At 40.0% G+C, this 18114-nt stretch overlaps 1 protein-coding gene across 6 annotated transcripts in view; it reads left to right on the forward strand.

Moving 5' to 3' along the window:
* Positions 1 to 18114, forward strand: part of SPATA13 (spermatogenesis associated 13) — a 357606-nt gene that overhangs the window by 280111 nt on the left and 59381 nt on the right. The window lies entirely within an intron of this gene.

Below are 18114 nucleotides of genomic sequence, written 5' to 3' on the forward strand. Positions count from 1 at the left end.
TTATGGCCAAATAATATTCAGTTGAGTGGATAGCCCATGTTTTGTTTATCTGTTCATGAGTTGGTATACACTTGACTTGCTTCCACTTTTTGGCTGTTATGAATAATGCTGCTGTGAACATTTACATGCAAGTCTTGTGGACATATGTTTTCATTCTCTTGGGTCAGTGGTCGGCAAACTCATTAGTCAGCAGAGCCAAATATCAACAGTACAACGATTGAAATTTCTTTTGAGAGCCATATTTTTTAAACTTAAACTATATAGGTAGGTACATTGTTATTAACTTAATTAGGGTACTCCTAAGGCTTAGGAAGAGCCACACTCAAGGGGCCAAAGAGCCGCATGTGGCTCGCAAGCCGCAGTTCACTGACCACGGTCTTGGGTAGATAACTAGGGGTTGAATTTCTACATCATATCGTAATTCTGTGTGTAACTGTAACTGCCAAACTAGTTACTAAAATAGTCATCCTATTGTAGTCATCCCCAGCAATGTATTAGGTTTCCAGTTTCTCTGCATCCTTGCAAGTATTTGGTATTGTCAGTATTTTGAATCCTAGCTCTTCAAGAGGGTATATAGTGGTATTTTATTTTGATTTTTAAAATTTACATAATGAATGTATATGTGTAAATAATTTTATAATTCTATCTAACAGCTATATGATAAATATGCGTTTACATGAAAACAATAATTCTGTACATATTTTTATAAGATGCTTTCTTTTTTAAAAAAAATTTTATTGATTTTAGAGAGGAGGGGGGAGAGAGAGAGAGATAGAAACATCAATGATGAGAGGGAATCATTGATTGCCTGCCTCCTACATTCCCCCTACAGGGGATCGAGCCCACAACCTGGGCATGTGCCCTGATTGGGAATCAAACCATGACCTCCTGGTTCATAGGTCTACACTCAACCACTGAGCCACACTGGGCGGGCTATAAGATGCTTTCTTGATAAAGGACACATACAGGTATCCTCAAAAATAATGATCCTTGAGTCACACAGCAATGATAAAATCAGAGGTGGTGAGGATAATCACAATCTGAGTGAAGTGTTAAAAATCTAAATAGCCCTAACTGGTTGCTCAGTGGTTAGAGCATTGGCCTGCAGATTAAAAGGTCCTAGGTTCGATTCCATTCAAGGGCACGTACCTTGGTTGCAGGTTCTTTTTGGCCTGGGCCCTGGTTGGGGTGTGTGCAGGAAGCAACCAATCGATGTGTTTCTCTCACATCAATGTTTCTCTTTGTCTTTCCCTCTTTCTTCACTCTCCCTAAAAATCAATGGAAAAAGATCCTCAGGTGAGGATTAACAGAAACAACCAAAAAAAATCTAAATAGGCATGTCGTAGAGTCCATTTAAAATTGTATGCAAGAAAGAGGATAGCCTGGCTGGTATGGCTCTGTGGTTGAGCATTAACCTATGAACCAGGAGGTCATGGTTTGATTCCCGGTCAGGTACTAGGCTGTGGGCTCTTTCCCCAGTAGGGGGAGTGCAGGAGACAGATGATCAATGAGTCTCTCTCATCATTGATGTTTCTTCTCTCCCTCTCTGAAATCAATAAAAATATATTTTTTTAAAAAAAGAAAGAGTATAGTAATATAAGAAAGATATGAGCAGTCTCACCATGAACATAATTATGACCTTAGGAAGCACCATATTCCCTAGGTCTGTTTTTTTCAGTGGTCATAGAGCAGCGGTTCTCAACCTGTGGGTCGCGACCCCTTTGGCGGTCGAACGACCCTTTCACAGGGGTCGCCTAAGACCATCCTGTATATCAGATATTTACATTACGATTCATAACAGTAGCAACATTACAGTTAAGAAGTAGCAACGAAAATAATTTTATGGTTGGGTCACAACATGAGGAACTGTATTTAAAGGGCCAGAAGTTTGAGAACCACTGCATAGAGGGTCATCTCATCACCAGTCCGCTTGTTCCATCAGCACCCAAATATTGAGCTCAGTAGTATATTTCCTTAGCAATAGCCAGGGCTCCTTCAAAGAAGCTGAGTCCCTATTTGGGAGCTGGGGAAAATCAGGATGGCCTGAAGCATGTTGCTATTGCCAGAAAACCAAGATTCTGTGAAAAAGTGCTGGGCTTTTGCTGAAAAGACAAAAGAGTCAGCTGAAAGGGGTCAGGTTGTGACAATGTGCATGTCACAAAGAATGACTAGGTCTACAGTTGTTGACCTACAGGTACAACCTGACTCTATGAAAAGCCATGAGTCCTTAATGATAAAAAGAAAAGTTAATATTATATGTACTAAAGCACACATATAAATGTGCAATTACAGCACTAGCTGTAATTCAAAGGGTAAAAATAGAATATTTTAGTAAGTAGGTAAGTTTGGCATATATGGGGTTCTATTTCCTTTTAAATTTTTTTCTATGTTGATTTTTAGATGAGAGAGAGAGAGAGAGAGATACTTGATGCCCCATTTATTTATGCATTCATTGGTTGCTTCTTATATGTGCCCTGACAGGAAATCAAACCCGCAACCTTGGAGTATCAGGATGATGCTCTAACCAACTGAACTCTCTGACGAGGGCTGGTTATTTTTATTTTTATTAGCATTTCCCTAATGACTAGTGATGTTGAGCATCTTTTCATGTGTTTATTAGCCATTCATTTATCATATTTGGTGGTGTCTGTTCAAATTGTTTGCTCATATATAACCTGGAGACAAGGGGACATGAGGAGGATTTTTTTTTTTTTCGAGAGAGAAAGCAGGCTTTTCCCACTGGGGGACCTCTCCCCAGAGGGTCCCCTTTGGGAACACCCCTGCCCAGATGAAGTTTGTATCTGCTTCCAATAAACTTCTACATTTTTATTAAAAAAACAAAACAAATTGTTTGCTCATAATTTTACTGTATTTTTGTTTTACTATTGAGCAGTAAAGTTTCTTTATATATTTTGGATACAAGTTCTTTATCTTTATCGGATATAAACTTGCAAATATTTTCTCACAATCTCTGGGTTGTCATTTTGTCTTAATGGTGTCTTTTGAAAAGCAAAAGTATCTCATCTGATGAAAATTTAATAATTTTTTTTTCTATTAGGGATTGTGCTTCTTGTGTTAGAGCTAAGAAATTGTTGCCTATCCCAAGTTCACAAAAACTTTCTCCTATCTTCTAGAACTATTATAGTTTTAGCTCTCACATTTAGGTATATGCTCCATTTTAGTTGAATTTTGTTTATAATGTGAAGTACTAGTAAAGAGCTTGGCTCATTTTTTGGCATATGAACATCTGATGATCCCACCTCCATTTGTTGAACTGCTGAATGTAAGTTTCCATACTCTCCTGGGCTCTCCATTTTCTCTGACAAAGATGCCCTGTAATTTCAGTCACAAGAATTGAAATTACAGTTGGAGACATAATTTGAAAATATGCTATTAATTGTACTTTTAGTAAGTAAGTATTTCTAATGACGTTAACATTGTGTTACAGGGACATCTGCTATATTGTCAGTGTTTTATAATATTCCCTAAGTAGCAACCCTGGGTGCACATCTTTCAACAGACCTTTTCCCCCCAAGGCATGCTTTTTCCTCTGTTGAGACAAGAATCAGTGTGCTTTCTATTAGTCATCTTTGTGCTAGCTTATGTTTAGTTTCTCCTGAGGTGTTTTTGATTTATTTACTAGTATTTTCACTTTCCTTTTTGCAGGAGAAAAATTCCTGAATAGAAAAAAACAATCTCTTGCAGAAATTTTATTAAATCATAAGAAGGCAGGTCATGCATCTAAATGTGAAAGTTACCTTTTACTTTAACAACTGAGTTCAACATTTTCTAACTCAGTATTTGTTTTTTTCATTTATTTTTAAATTGTAGTAGACATACTGTATTATATTAGTTTCAGGTGTACAACATAGTGAACAGGCATTTGTATACCTAACGATAATCACTGTGATAAGTCTAGTATCACCTGACACCGTACATAGTTATTATCATATTATCAACTCTATTCTGTATGCTGTACATTACATCGCCATGACTAATTTTATAACTGGAAGTCTGTACTTTTTAATCTCAGCCTTTTTTAAAAGAAGTTTCCACTTGCTCTGAAAAGGTTTATGCTCATTATTACATAAACAGCTATTTCTTTTCCAGTGGAAAGTTTCAAAGTATTTCTGAATGGGTGCTCAACATTTGATAGGCAACAGAACTTTATAAAATTAGAAGCTCCTTCTAAAATTCCTAAAAATGTGAAATCTAAAGAAAAGTACATACAGGCGTCATATAATTCTTGAACTTTACTGTGGCTCATTTCTTGAACAGTTTCTCTCTAGTGAAATGTCATTAAATAGTATTTTCTCATTAAAAACAAGCGGGGAGAGGGAGACAGAATTATATACCTACGTGAGGCCCACTGCATGAAATTTGTGCACGGGTAGGGTCCCTAGGCCTGGCTGGTGATCAGGGCCAATCTGCAGGGTGACCGGTGGGGCGATCAGGGGGACCTTGCTGGCACCTGCCTTGGCTGGCCTGGGGCCTGTGGGCTGGGGGCAGCTCCTGCATTGAGCGTCTGCCCTCTGGTGGTCAGTGCATGTCATAGCGACCAGTCATTCCACCGGTCATTCCACTGTTCGGTCAATTTGCATATTTGGTTTTTATTATATAGAATATACCTAAGATCCTAATTTTTATAGGTTATTATAATAACCATTTGTAATCAAGTATAAATGACATACTGTATCATATTATTAAGCTTTCTAAAGTATATGAAATATTTAAATACAATGATATGAATAGTGTATTTGCTGGTTTCAATATTCTCTTATTTAGTGACTTGTTTTAGTTTGTAGGTAACAAAGTCATAATAGACTGTACTGAAGTTATACAGTACAGAAAAGTGTAGTATCAGTATTCTTTGGGGGAACAAAACTGATGCCAGTTTGTATGTTTTTCTCCTGGTCTTTTTTTTGCATCTTTAGCTTCTCTGTAATAATTAAGATCACAGAGCATCCAAAGTTGGGGATGCTCTGGGAATCACTTTCCAGTTGGCTCAGTAACACACGTTCAGTTTGCCGTGTCTGCCATGGTTTAGTTGGCGGAAGGGCATACAAATTGCCACATGTCACTTTCTAAACGGAATGTTATCCATGTTTCTCCTGCCAGTGACAGTCTAGGGACAAAACAGCAATTTGGAATGCTTCGTTCATGTAGTTCACGTAGAATGATCAGAGTAAAGGCGAGGGTGAGGGGGGAATGATGCTCAGGTTGGTTGGAGAGGAAAGAGTGCTAAAGCTTGTAACTTTCTAGGAAACCAGCGTCAGTGTGCTTCTAAAATTTCAGTCATCGGTGCCAGCATTTCTGAGTGGTCAGGAAGGTCCATGCTGTAAAAATAGATGGGCTTTGTGGGTTCAAAAATTCCTGAGTTCAAATCCTAGTTTCACTACTAGCCAGCTCTGTCCTTAGGAAAGATACTTGGCCTACTTAAGCCTCTTTAAATTTTAAGTTTCGTTAAAAATGGAGATAACAGTGCCTACCTGGATTAAATGAAATAATGCATATGAGATACTTAAATTCCTGGAACATAGTAAATCTAATAAATGTTGACTTTTATCATAATCTTAATTGTTGTCATCATTAAAAGTACTGCATTTGGTTAGATACTCCAGTATAGACCAATTAAACTTTGCAGAATTAATCTTCTAGCCAGTTTCTCAAAGTTTGGAATGAAGAAAATCCAGGGGGCAAGCTAAAGTAGAGATCCCTGAGCCCCACCTGGAGCTACTGAATTGGAGTCATTAGGGTGGAGACCCAGTAGTCTGGACTTTTAACATGCAACCCAGGGACAGTCTTTTTGCCACACCAAAGTTTGAGATCTGCTGTCCTGGCTTTGCTTTATTGTGTTACACAGATATTAACTTGTTTTAAAAATTGAAAGCAAGACCCTCTGCCAGCAAAAACATTACAACTCACTTTTTTTGCAGTGGTCTGGAAAGGGACCTCCAGTATCTCCAAGGTTCTCCTGCATTAAGTGTTCTGTATTTTTGGGGTGGCCACTTCTCTTCCAGATCTGTGCTATCCCATCCCCCCCTACCCCGATAACTTTTGATTTAGAAAACAGAGACATTCCTGAAAAAATTAAAGATAGCTTGTAATTCTCTTTTTCCCCTTGAACTATATTATCAATTGAATATGAATTTCTACAGAAGTCAAACAAAATTCCCTTGGCAAAGCAATGAAATTTTTCAAGCAAGAAATGGTGGAATACTGCCTTTGGTCTGAAATATATAGAGGAGCGTGATCCCAGCAGTTGCTCCACCCACTGCTGGGAACTGGAATTTTACTAACTCATTTGAAAATTTGAAGGATGTAATTGTCTCTTAAAAATCAAAGTGTGGATAGTAACTGCTCACACTTATAGGATGCTTTCAGCCAATACCGGTCCTTTGAATCACACAGCCACCCAGTGAAGTAGGTCAGCAGTTTTGGATTTGCTTTAAAACAGTAAACAGTTTTGGATTTGCTTTAAAACAGTAAACAGGAGCTCTGCCACTCCTGATGAGTGGCAGAGCTGGGCCTAGAGCAGCTGTGGGCAAACTATGGCCCGCGGCCGGATCAGGCCCGTTTGAAATGAATAAAACTAAAAAAGAAAAAAAGACCGTACCCTTTTATGTAATGATGTTTACTTTGAATTTATATTAGTTCACACAAACACTCCATCCATGCTTTTGTTCCGGCCCTCCGGTCCAGTTTAAGAACCCATTGTGGCCCTCGAGTCAAAAAGTTTGCCCACCCCTGGCCTAGAGCCAAGTTTCAAAATGGGAAAGAAGTTCCAGAAACAGCATCTGCTTAGTACCTAACACTCAGAGTTAAATTCTAACAATCTGCAAGTTTCCTGATCTTTGGTGGACCCTTAGCCTTTTTAAAAAATCTGTGCAATAATTCAAAGTATCTAATACACACAGTTTTGAAAATAAATGAGATGGGATCTGTAAAGGCCATATATCAAATGGTGGTATTGTAGTGGTTTGATAAGTTTCCATTCCATTTTCCCTTTTGACTCCATGTCCAGCATTCTTTCTAGTATGCTTGGGCCACGTTCTACTGCAGTTGGTTCCTGCCCAAACCAGAGTCCTTCCTCTTCATCTTTTGACTACCTGGGATCCGCTAGGCAGCTCAACTAAAGAGCTTCACTCCCTTTCCTGGAATCTTCTGTTGGTGGTTCACCTGGTGGCCAGGAAAGAAAGTACTGTGGACAGAGCGGTGTGACTCCAGGGCCGAGCTTTGCCATTTCCAGTAGGTCAGTGCCACAGGTGGGGAGATAGGAGGCATGGTACCTTAATACAGTTGGTGATGATGAAGGTAAAGTATTTCAGTTCCATTCCCCAGTGTACAATATAAATTTTTAATATAATTATACCAATGTTCCGTTGTATATTTGGCTTTATATCTTCACTATTTTTGTGGTATAAATTATTCATGTGTAATTTTTTTACTGCCAAGTTTTGCATTAAACATTTTCAAGATATTTTGGAGCAGTACAGTTTAGATTCTGATATTCCTGTATGCAAGTAAAAAAGAAACACGACTGGCACTGTCTATTTTTTAGTTTTTCAGTTATAGTTTACTTTGAATATTATTCTCTGTTAGTTTCAGATGCACAGAAAAGTGGTTAGCAATTCATATACATTACAGAGTGGTTCCCTCAATGCTTCAAGTACCTACGTGGCCCCCATACATAGTTATCATGATATTCAGTCAGTCTCTTCTTTATATCTATGAGTCTGTTTTTATTTTTTGTTTTACTTTGTTCTTTAGATTGCACATATAAGTAGAATTATATGGTATTTGTCTTTCTCTGTGACTTATTTTACGTAGCATAATATCCTCTAAGTCCATCTATGCGAGGGGGTGGGGAATCTTTTTTCTGCCAAGGGCCATTTGGATATTTAACATCATTTGCGGGCCATATAAAATTATCAGCTTAAAAATTAACCTGCTTTATTTGGTCAAACATTTAACTCACCCCTAATGCCTGGACAGGGCCAGATGAAATGATTTCTCAGGCCTTATGTGGCTGGAAGTTCCCCACCCCTGGTCTATGCTGTCACAAAAGTTAAGATTTCATTCCTTTTTATGGTTGAGTAGTATTCCATTGTGTATATGTACCACAGCCTCTTTTTTAAAATGTATTTTTATTTATTTCAGAGAGGAAGGGAGAGGGAGAGATAGAAACATCAATGATGAGAGAGAATCATTGATTGGCTGCCTCCTGTGTGCCTCACACTGGAAATTGAGCCCACACCCGGGCATATGCCCTGACTGAGAATCGAACCATGACTTCCTGATTCATAAGTCAGCGCTCAACCACTGAGCCACTGCTGCTGGGCAATACCACAGCTTTTTTATCCACTCATCTATTGATGGGGCACTTGGGTTGCTTCCATTCTTGGCTGTTGTAAATAACGCTGCAGTGAACATAGGGGTGCATATATTCTTTTGAATTAGTGCTTCGGGTTTCTTTGAATTATGTTACCAGAAATGGAATCACTGGTTCATAAGGCAATTCCATTTTAATTTTTTGAGGAACATTCAAACAGTTTTCCATAGTGGTTGCACCAATCTGCATTCTGACCAATAGTGCACTAGGTTTCTCTTATCTCCACATCCTCACCAACACTTGTTGATGATAGCCATTCTGACTGACATGAGGTGAAATCGCATTATAGTTTTGATCTGCATTTCTCTGATGATTAGTGATATTGAGCAACATTTCATATGTCTATTGGCCAACTGTATGTCTTTCTTGGAGAAGTGTCTATTCAGGTTTTCTGCTCACTTTTTAATTGGGTTGTTTGTTTGGTGTTAAGCTGAGTTTTTTACAAATTTTGGATATTAACCCCTTATCAGATGTATCATTGGCGAATATGTTCTCCAGTCCAATAGGTTGTTTTTTCATTTTGTTGATAGTTTCCTTTGCTGTGCAAAAAACTTTAAGTCTTGCCAGGCTGGTGTGGCTCAGTGGTTGATCATCATCCTATGAACCAGGAGGTCACAGTTCGATTCCTGGTCAGGGCGCATGCCCGGGTTGTGGGCTCGATCCCCAGTGTGGGGTATGCAGGAGGCAGCCAATCAGTGATTCTCTCTCATCATTGATGTTTTCATCTCTCTCTCCCTCTCCTGTCCTCTCTGAAATCAATAAAATATATTTAAAAAAACAACAAAAACTTTAAGTCTTTATCCATTTTGAGTTTATTCTTATATATGTTATAAGAAGGTGGTCTAGTTTCATTTTTTTCATGTATCTATCAAATTTTCCCAACACTATTTATTGAATAGACTGTTTTTACCTCATTGTATGTCCTTGCTTCCTTTGTCAAATATTAATTGACCATATAAACATGGATTTATTTCTGGGTTCTCTATTCTATTCCATTGATCTATATGAATGTTTTTATGCCAGTACCATGCTGTTTTGATTACTATGGCCTTGTTGTATAATTTCATATCAGGTAGTGTGATCCATCCAACTTTATTCTTTTTTATCAAGATTGCTGAGGCTATTTGGGGTCTTTTGTGGTTCCATATAAAATTTTGGATTATTTGTTCTAGTTCTGTGAAATGCACCATTAGTATTTTGATAGGAATTACGTTGAATCTATAGATAGCTCTGGATAGTATGGACATTTTATTTTATTATTATTTGTTAATATATTTTTTATTAATTTCAGAGAGGAAGAGAGAGATAGAAATATCAATGATAAGAGAGAATCATTAATCGGCTGCCTCCTGCACGTCCTACACTGAGGATTGAGCCCGCAACCTTGGCATGTGCCCTTGACTGTAATTGAACCTGGGACCCTTCCGTATGCAGGCTGACGCTCTATCCTATAGAGCCAAACCAGCTAGGGCAATAGTATGGACATTTTAATGATATTAATTCTTCCTGTCCATGAGCATGGTATATGCTTTCATTTATTTGTATCTTCTTCAGTTTTTTTCTTCAGTGTCTTACAATTTTTCAAGTACAGGTCTTTTACCTCCTTGGTTAAATTTATTCCTAGGTGTGTTTTTTCCTGATGCAATTGTAAGTGGGGTTATTTTCTTAGTTTCTTATGCTGATAGTTTATTATCCTATATAATAAAAGGCTAATATGCAAATTGACCGAATGACAGAACAACCGGTCGCTATTATGCGCACTAACCACCGGGGGCAGACACTCAATGCAGGAGCTGTCCCCGGGTGGTCAGTGTGCTCCCACAGGGGGAACGCCACTCAGCCAGAAGCTGGGCTCATGGCTGGCGAGTGCAGCAGTGGTGGCAGGAGCCTCTCCCACCTCCACGGCAGTACTAAGGACGCCTCGGGGGATGTCCAACTGCCAGCTTAGGCCCGCTCCCTGTGGAGAGTGGGCTTAAGCTGGCAATTGGACATCCCCCGAGGGGTCCTGGGCTGTGAGAGGGCGCAGGCCGGACTGAGGGACCCTCCAGTGCACAAATGTCGTGCACTGGACCTCTAGTTTGTGCATAAAACTGCAAATGATTTCTGAATGTTTATATTGTGTCTTGCTAACTGAATTTATCAGTTCTAGTAGTTGTTTTTTAATGGAATCTTTAGGGTTCTCTACAGTATGATGTCATCTTCAAATAATGACAGTTTTACTTCTTCCTTTCCAATTTGAATGCCTTTTATTTCTTCTTCTTGTCTGATTATTGTGGCTAGGACTTCCAGTACAGTGTTGAATAAGAGGGGTAAAAATGGACATTCTTGTTTCATTCTTAATCTTAAGGGAAACTCTTTTAGTTTTTTCCTGTTGAGTGTGATGTTAGCTGTGGGTTTGTCATATATGGTCTTTATTATGATGAGGTATGTTTCTTCTAGTCCCACTTTGCTGAGAGTTCTTATCATAAATGGGTGCTGGATTTTGTCAAATGCTTTTTCTACATCTATTATTATCATCACACTAGAGGCCTGGTGCACGAAAGTCATGCACTCGGCGGAGAGGAGTCCCTCAGCCTGACCTGCACCCTCTCACAGTCTGGGAGCCCTGCAGTCGATCACCCCAAAGAGGTAGGCCCTGCCCACCCGGCTGGGGCTCTGTGATCTATCGCCGTGCAGAGGGAGGCCCTGCCTACCTGGCCGGGGCTCCACGATCAATTGCCGCGCAGAGGGTAGCCTTGGCCTCCCTCTTTGGGGCAATCGCAGAGTCCCCCCTCCCTCATTGATCACCCTGCTGGCCAGTGGCCTGGGCCTCCCTCTTTGTGCTCATGGAGCCCCACCCCCACATCAATCGCCCCGCCAGCTGGTGGCCTGGGCCTCCCTCTTTGCAGCTATTGATCACAGAGCACCCCCCACCCCTCTGACCAATCGCATCGCACCCACCTTGGCTGGCCTGGCGATGTGTAATCTGACTCTGTCCTTTAAAAAAAAGGTGTTTGGGGGAATGCTATGCAGGGTCTTTTTTTTTTATTATGATGCATTAATTTTCATTTAAGGGAAAATAGGTAATGATATATAACTCTAAATAGTGCAATGCTATTTTATTTTATAATATACAGTTGTCTCCCTCACACCATCCACAGTTTCACTTTCTGAAGTTTCAGGTACCTGTGGGCCGAAAATATTAAATGGAAAATTGCAGAAATAATTTATAAGTTTTAAGTTGTGTGCTGTCCTGAGTAGTGTGATGACATCTCACACCATCCTCCTCATTCACACCTGAGATGTGAATTAGCCCTCTGTCCATTGTCTCCACACTGAATACGCTATCCACCCATTAGTCATTTAATAGCCATCGCAGTTGTTAGATTGACTGTCGGGGTATCTTAGTGCTTGTGTTCAGGTATCTTGTATTTTACTTAATGACTCCAAAGTGCAAGACTAGTGGTGCTGGCAATTCGGATATGCCAAAGAGAGGCCATAAAGTGCTTCCTTTAAGTGAGTACGTATGTATAGGACATGACATAGTACATACAGAGTTGAGTACTATCTGCAATTTCAGGCATCCATTGGAGAAACTTTGGATAAGGAGGGGGGCAGCTATTGTATAAGGCCTAAAATTTAATTTTCTGGAGTTGGAGCACACTATTGGTACCATAGGCTATTCTTAAATGATATTATTTACATTGGGAGATTTGTTTGTTTTTTAATAATTATTTTCTATTACAGTTGACATAAAATATTATATTAGTTTCAGGTGTACAACCAGTGATTAGACATTTATATAACTTATGAAGTAATCACCCCAATAAATCTAGTACCATCTGACACCATACATAATTTTTACAATATTATTGATTATATTCCCTATGCTGTACTTTACATCCCCATGACTATTTCGTAACTACCCATTTTTACTTCTTAATCCCTTCACCTCTTTCACCCAGTCCCCCAATCTGCCTCCTGTCTGGCAACCATCAGTCTGATCTCTGTATCTATGAACCTGTTTCTGTCTGCTTGTTCGTTTTATTTTATTTTTTTAGACTCCACATATAAGTGAAATAATATGGTATTTGTCTTTCTCTGTCTGACTTATTTATTCAGCACAATACCCTCTAGGTCCATCCATGTTGTTGCAGATGGCAAGATTTCATGCTTTTTTTATGGCTGACTCATATTCCATTGTATATATGTATCACTTCTTCATTATCCATTCATCTATTGATAGACATTTAATTGCTTCCATATCTTGGTTATTATAAATAATGCTGCAATGAATATATGCATGCCTATTTTTTTTTCGAGTTAGTGTTTTAGGTTTCTTTGGATAAATAATACTGGCAAATTTTAACGTATGTTCATTCAAGGGCTCAATAGACAGAAATCAGGAAGTGCGGAATTTATTTTATTTTTACTAACCTCTAGCTAAAATGTAACATTTCCTTCAATTATGAATGTAGGCATCAGACCAGTAGAATTCACAGATCTTGTTCACATCATGCATCCGTCTTTGCTGATATCTTAAAATACCTCTTACTCATCGGTGCTTCTTCAGAAGTGTGATCGTTGGTAGACGTGTCACTAGTCCTTTTAATTCATGTGTTACATATTTTATAATATCACAGTCATTTTACTATTTTGAGAAGTGTCTTTCAAAGTAATCAGCTTACTTTATAATCCTATCTGCTTTATTTTGTGTATTTAAAAATGTGATTCTGAGAAGTGGTCTCTGGGTCCCCAGGTACCATTATCAGAGCCTCTTGTAACTGCTTGTTGCTGCTCCCCTCCCAAGATACCTACATAGTTCTGTTTTCTTCTGTAAACTGGCCAGAGAGGAGAGGGGTGGGTGGGGGTAGAGTTGGGGGTAAAAAAGGGGAAGGGAAAAAGAGTCACAGGGATATAATGTACAGCACAGGCAATATAGTCAATAATATAAAAATTTTGTATGGTTACAGATGGATACTAGATTTATTGTGATCACGTAAGGTATTTCAGTATCAAATAACTGTTGTACATGTGAAACTAATACAATATTATTTGTGAACTAAAGGGTGTCCCAAAATTCACACAAGAAGTAATTTTGATAGAAAACACAGGTTTATAATTAAAAATTGTAAATTTTTTATTGATTCATAAAGTATACAGTATAGGGTTATGTATGGAATAGCATATCAGGTAAATGGCCTCCACGGCTTTGCTGGCATATACGCACTCTTTTGTTATTGCCTGAGCAGCCGCATTTTCAAAGAAGAATGGTCGGATGATGCCTCCAGCCCAAAATCCACACCAAACAGTGACACGTTGTGGATGCATTTGTTTCTCAACAATCACTCGTGGATTTTCTGAACCCCAAATGCGACAATTTTGTCGATTAACCAAGCCATCAAGATGAAAATGAGCCTCATCGAAATTCAGCCACATTTATGCAAAACGGTCATGGAAAATTTCAACAAAAGAGTGCGTATGTGCCAGCAAAGCCGTGGAGGCCATTTACCCGATATGCTATTCCATACATAACCCTATACTTTATACTTTATGAATAAATAAACATTTACAATTTTTAATTATAAACCTGTGTTTTCTATCAAAATTACTTCTTGCGTGAATTTTGGGACACCCTTTATAATTTTTTAAAAAATAAATACTTTAAAAAAAAAATCTGTGCCAGGACTGCAGAGTGGAAAGGACAGAGATTCTGCAATGAGAGGAATAAATTGGTTATAAATTGGGATCTTCCCCTTTCTGGCTCGATTAATCTGAGCGAGTAATTTTATTTATTTCAGCCTCAAATAACATAAAATGTGGCAAATGAAACATCCCTAGGGTGGTTGTGGATGTTAAATAAGGTAACACGTGCCTGGTATATAGTTCTCATTAGTGTCATTATGGTAATCCTCTACATTGTCAAGGTGTTCTCCCTTCTCCCCTCCAGCTTGGTGACTGTACCTGCCCTCCCTACAGAATCCAGGATTCTGAATACCTAAGGAGGCTTACTTTTTGTTAATCCTTATTCGAGGATATTATTCCATTGATTTTTAGAGAGAATGGAAGGGATGGGAGTGACATAGAGAAATATCAATGTGAGAGAGACACGATTGGTTGCCTCCCGCACGTACCCCAACCAGAGCCTGGGCCGGGATTGAGCTGCAACCAAGGTATGTCTCCTTGACCAGAATCGAACCCGGGACCCTTCAGTCCACGGCTGACACTATCCACTGAGTCAAACTGGCGAGGGTGAGACTTACTTATTAACAGTTTCCTGAAAGTACCTTGGCTTGTTCAAAGTAAAGTCTCTTTGCTTTAGTTTATTTTTTAAAACTACACAAAGCATCTTAATTTCTTTGCCTATAATATTTTCTTCTGAATTCCCTTGCTGTGTTAGTTTCTTAGAGCTACTATAATAAACTACCACAAACTAGCTGGCTCAAAACATTTATTCTCTTCGTTGCAGAGGCCAGAAATCTGAAATCAAGGTGTGGGCAGGCCAAGCTCCCTCTAAGTTCCTAGGGGAGAGACTTGGGTTTCTTGGCTTATAAATGCATCATTCTGATCTCTGCCTCTGTTCTCACATGCCCTTCTTCCTTTTGTCTTTGTGTGTGTTCAGATTTTCCTCTTCTAGGGACACCAGCCATTGGAGTAGGGGCCACCTAATCCAGTATGAGCTAATCTTAACTCAGTACATCTACAAGCACTGTATTTCCAAGTAAGATCACTTCACAGGTGCTGGGGGTCAAGACTTCAACATGTCTTACAGGAGGACACAGTTCAACCCACAGCACTTGCCAGTCACTTTATGTCAGGCTTCTGAACAGACATATGCGACATCAGTTTTTCTGCGTGTGTTTTTCTTTCTTTTTACTTCCAGGTAGTAATTTAATCTTGCTGTGGTTTCAAAAAACATTTTAAAGTGTCTAATCAGAAGTAATGAAATCTATCTTGGTTTTTTACTTTTATAAAGAAAGGAATTTTGTATGGGAAGAAAAGCTGTAGGGACCCCTCTCTAGGGAAAGTACTTTAAAACTGTACTGAGAAACAAGAGTTAAACTGAAAAGTGTGTTTACAGCCCTAACCGGTTTGGCTCAGTGGATAGAGAGTCAGCCTGTGGACTCAAGGGTCCCAGGTTCGATTCCGGTCAAGGGCATGTACCTTGGTTGTGGGCACAACCCCAGTAGGGAGTGTGCAGGAGGCAGCTGATCGATGTTTCTAACTCTCTATCTCTCTCCCTTCCTCTCTGTAAAAAAATCAATAAAATATATATATATTTTCAAAAGTGTGTTTACAAAAGTTTATGACTTGGGTGTGAATTGGCCATTCAAGCTTAGAGAGCCCCAGAAGCTCAGGCTGCAGACCTGCCAGCAGAAGCTGACTAAGCGGATCTCTGGCCACTGACACCCCTGATATGAGAGTGTTAAAGGTGGGAAGAAGTCTCAGAGAGCATGGATGTGGTCAGCTGCTTGTTCCTTCAGTGTGTCTGCGGGCCACCACTGCCTGTAGCGGAGTCCGAGGGAGGTTATTGGAGAGTGTTGTTTGTTGTTGGTGCTGGTTTTGTAATTCCAGGTATAATCACACTCAAAGTGAGTTCCCCAGGATGAAAGTAGGTCATATTTCGAAAGTAGGTAAACTTTGCTAAAAGAAGGTTTAGTCTTGGAATATGCATCAAAGTTCATATTTGTTCTGTGAGGAATGTAAGTCGCTTCTGGCTAAGGATCTCTATTTGAATGTGAGCTTAACGCTGAGGGACTTCACATTGTTCCCTCCCTCCTTCTCCCCTTCCCTCGCTCTGTTTGCTAGGAGTAAAAGGAACATTTCAATTTTACATGTTACTCTGTTAACTAAGTTTTGCAGTTCTAGAGCATTTGGCACCACTTGGAGGGGGTGTTCTCCTTGGGCTGTATCAATGGTTACGGTGGAAGTAAGTTGCTTCTCGGGGGTGCTCCCATGCAGGCTGGTAGCCCCAGAGGGCTGATGTGTGAGGGAGTCAAGCCTGTGCTGGCCACCTCCTGCCCTCTAATTCCCTGCTCTCAGCCTCCATCACTTCCTGGAGTGTGTTTTGTTCTCAGAAGATTTATTACCTGAACAGCTAAGACAACTTCTTGTTTTCCTAAACCCATTTTCTTACTTGGTTTGCATCAGTGAGGAAAAGCAGGTTGCATGTTGCATAAGTGCAATCAAAACCTCATGTAGATTTGTGACCAGACTACCCATTGCCCGTAATTTTGTTGTACTTCTGTTTTTCTAGCACATTCTTTCTGAACCTTTTTATCTCAGGGAAATAATATAAATAGGTTTAGTCTCATTGTGTGCTTAAGTCGTCTGTGCCATTTGATGTGGTAATTTAAACTCTCCATAAAAACCTGTTTTTCATATGTAATGTAATAAAATAATATAAACATTTCCATGACTTCTCTTATACTTTCCCAGGGCAGTGTCACAGAGGAAAAACTTTTCCTCTGCCCTCTTAGGTTTATGCTTAGGGGTTCTTAGAATTAAAGTTGACAAAAGGCAAATTTGGGAAAGACATTTTTTATTCATGTAGGTAAGTAGGAGTTCACAGAAAACTGTGACTCCAGGAAGTGTTTGAATTGGGGGCTTATATACCATCTTAATGACGGGGAAGGGTGCTGATGGGAAAACAGGTGACTTTTAGGAAAGGTAGCTGGGACTGTGAAGAACAGGTGAGAGATAGGATGGTTTTGTGACCCTGTCTGTGTAGGTGAGGGCTTCTCTGGAGCGGTAAGAGTGCATCTTCCCTGGTTGGAAGAAAGAAACTCTATCCAAGGGAGCAGATTATGACAACTGAGTTCTTCTGGGTGGCCCTGCTTTAAGGCAGATGAGGGAGTTCAGAAAAAAAGCCCATTCTTAAATACCATCAAAACAGATGGAAGGCCATGGTGGTGCATTCTGGACCCCTTTAGTGGAGACTTAAAAGAGAGGTAGATTCCGGGCAGTAGAGTCACTAGATAGCAGGGTCATTGGTGAATGCTAGAACCCATCTTCCTTTGAGCAGAGGTGACTTGGTATCGTGGAAACAGAAATTACGAGGCCCACATTTCTGTGTCTCTGTTGCTGCTCATTGGCTGTGTGGCCCTAAGCAAATCACTTCTCTAGGTCTCAGTTTTCCTGATTTAAAAAATGATGGGCACAGGGTAGAGTATCTGTAAGTCCTTTCCTGTTTGCTTTGCTCTTCAGCACATTTCCCACGGTATGTGATCTTAGGGGATGCTTGGACACACCAGATTGGAAATTACAGGACCTGCATTTCAGGTCTCAGTTGCCACTGATTAGCAACAGGTGGGACTTCTTGGGCCAGCAGTGATCATGGGCGGGGCGGGGGCGGGGCTGGTCTGCCAGGGGATGCCACAGCAGCTCAGCTGGCCATCTCCATCCACTAGGTGGCCTGCCCTGCAATCACATGAGTTTTCTGGGTAATTTAGTTCCCTTCTGGTGCTGTTATGTTTTTATTGTATTTTAAATAATGTATAGGAATGGAAGAACTGGAGGCACCCAGGCTCCCAGGCCTGCGGCAGACTTTGGCTAACCCCTCCCTGCCCCTCCCATAGAGCTCTGAGACCAGTCTCAGGGGTCTGCTGAGGCGGAGCTCATCTCCAGGCTGTGCCAGTCAGGGGATTGTAATTCTGTGGCAGTGCTTTTATGAGAGGGATGATTAACTATGGCTGATAGGGCTCTTACCATTGTATTTCATCCGCACTAGGACCCATTTTTCC

The sequence above is a fragment of the Myotis yumanensis genome, unplaced genomic scaffold, assembly GCF_028538775.1.
Source record: "Myotis yumanensis isolate MYYU_CA2020_CCGP unplaced genomic scaffold, mMyoYum1.0.hap1 SCAF_3, whole genome shotgun sequence".
Taxonomy (NCBI): Eukaryota; Metazoa; Chordata; class Mammalia; order Chiroptera; family Vespertilionidae; genus Myotis; species Myotis yumanensis.